The 2,474-nt window shown below is 52.5% G+C and overlaps 1 long non-coding RNA gene across 1 annotated transcript; it reads right to left on the bottom strand.

Moving 5' to 3' along the window:
- Positions 1–349: 349 nt before the first annotated feature.
- On the bottom strand, positions 350–2,170 carry LOC127924477 (uncharacterized). The gene is made up of 3 exons (XR_008117974.1): positions 1,857–2,170; positions 520–684; positions 350–485 (listed from the first exon to the last, which is right to left on the bottom strand). It is a non-coding gene; the product is annotated as an uncharacterized LOC127924477 (long non-coding RNA).
- Between the last annotated feature and the right edge of the window lie 304 nt (positions 2,171–2,474).

The raw sequence follows: 2,474 nt of genomic DNA, 5'->3' as shown, positions 1-2,474 counted from the left end.
CACAGTACACCTGGACTGGACCTGCTACTCTCTCACAGTACACCTGGACTGGACCTGCTACTCTCTCACAGTACACAGAGAGACTGGACCTGCTACTCTCACAGTACACAGAGAGACTGGACCTGCTACTCTCTCACAGTACACAGAGAGACTGGACCTGCTACTTCTCACAGTACACAGAGAGACTGGACCTGCTACTCTCACAGTACACAGAGACTGACCTGCTACTCTCTCACAGTACACCTGGACTGGACCTGCTACTGGACAGTACACCTGGACTGGACCTGCTACTCTCTCACAGTACACCTGGACTGGACCTGCTACTGGACTCTCACAGTACACCTGGACTGGACCTGCTACTCTCTCACAGTACACCTGGACTGGACCTGCTACTCTCTCACAGTACACCTGGACTGGACCTGCTACTCTCTCACAGTACACCTGGACTGGACCTGCTACTCTCTCACAGTACACCTGGACTGGACCTGCTACTTCTCTCACAGTACACCTGGACTGGACCTGCTACTCTCTCACAGTACACCTGGACTGGACCTGCTACTCTCTCACAGTACACCTGGACTGGACCTGCTACTCTCTCACAGTACACCTGGACTGGACCTGCTACTCTCTCACAGTACACCTGGACTGGACCTGCTACTCTCTCACAGTACACCTGGACTGGACCTGCTACTCTCTCACAGTACACAGAGAGACTGGACCTGCTACTCTCTCACAGTACACAGAGACTGGACCTGCTACTCTCTCACAGTACACAGAGAGACTGGACCTGCTACTCTCTCACAGTACACCTGGACTGGACCTGCTACTCTCTCACAGTACACAGAGAGACTGGACCTGCTACTCTCTCACAGTACACAGAGAGACTGGACCTGCTACTCTCTCACAGTACACAGAGACTGGACCTGCTACTCTCTCACAGTACACCTGACTGGACCTGCTACTCACAGTACACAGAGAGACTGGACCTGCTACTCTCTCACAGTACACAAAGAGACTGGACCTGCTACTTTCTCTCACTACACCTGGACTGGACCTGCTACTCTCTCACAGTACACCTGGACTGGACCTGCTACTCTCTCACAGTACACCTGGACTGACCTGCTACTCTCTCACAGTACACCTGGACTGGACCTGCTACTCTCTCACAGTACACCTGGACTGGACCTGCTACTCTCTCACAGTACACCTGGACTGACCTGCTACTTTCTCACAGTACACCTGGACTGGACCTGCTACTCTCTCACAGTACATAGAGAGACTGGACCTGCTACTCTCTCACAGTACACAGAGAGACTGGACCTGCTACTCTCTCACAGTACACAGAGAGACTGGACCTGCTACTCTCTCACAGTACACAGAGAGACTGGACCTGCTACTCTCACAGTACACAGAGAGACTGGACCTGCTACTCTCTCACAGTACACAGAGAGACTGACCTGCTACTCTCACAGTACACAGAGAGACTGGACCTGCTACCTGGACTGGACCTGCTACTCTCTCACAGTACACAGAGAGACTGGACCTGCTACTCTCTCACAGTACACAGAGAGACTGGACCTGCTACTCTCTCACAGTACACAGAGAGACTGGACCTGCTACTCTCTCACAGTACACCTGGACTGGACCTGCTACTCTCTCACAGTACACAGAGAGACTGGACCTGCTACTCTCTCACAGTACACAGAGAGACTGGACCTGCTACTCTCTCACAGTACACAGAGAGACTGGACCTGCTACTCTCTCACAGTACACAGAGAGACTGGACCTGCTACTCTCTCACAGTACACAGAGAGACTGGACCTGCTACTCTCTCACAGTACACAGAGAGACTGGACCTGCTACTCTCTCACAGTACACCTGGACTGGACCTGCTACTCTCTCACAGTACACCTGGACTGGACCTGCTACTCTCTCACAGTACACAGAGAGACTGGACCTGCTACTCTCTCACAGTACACAGAGAGACTGGACCTGCTACTCTCTCACAGTACACAGAGAGACTGGACCTGCTACTCTCTCACAGTACACCTGGACTGGACCTGCTACTCTCTCACAGTACACAGAGAGACTGGACCTGCTACTCTCTCACAGTACACAGAGAGACTGGACCTGCTACTCTCTCACAGTACACAGAGAGACTGGACCTGCTACTCTCTCACAGTACACAGAGAGACTGGACCTGCTACTCTCTCACAGTACACCTGGACTGGACCTGCTACTCTCTCACAGTACACAGAGAGACTGGACCTGCTACTCTCTCACAGTACACAGAGAGACTGGACCTGCTACTCTCTCACAGTACACAGAGAGACTGGACCTGCTACTCTCTCACATTTTTTACCTGGACTGGACCTGCTACTCTCTCACAGTACACAGAGAGACTGGACCTGCTCTCTCACAGTACACCTGGACCGACCTGCTACTTCTTCACAGTACACAGAGAGACTGGACCT

Source organism: Oncorhynchus keta, unplaced genomic scaffold (assembly GCF_023373465.1).
Source record: "Oncorhynchus keta strain PuntledgeMale-10-30-2019 unplaced genomic scaffold, Oket_V2 Un_contig_4089_pilon_pilon, whole genome shotgun sequence".
Taxonomy (NCBI): domain Eukaryota; kingdom Metazoa; phylum Chordata; class Actinopteri; order Salmoniformes; family Salmonidae; genus Oncorhynchus; species Oncorhynchus keta.
Note: the sequence above shows the minus strand (reverse complement) of the source record. Positions and strands in the feature narration are given on the sequence as shown.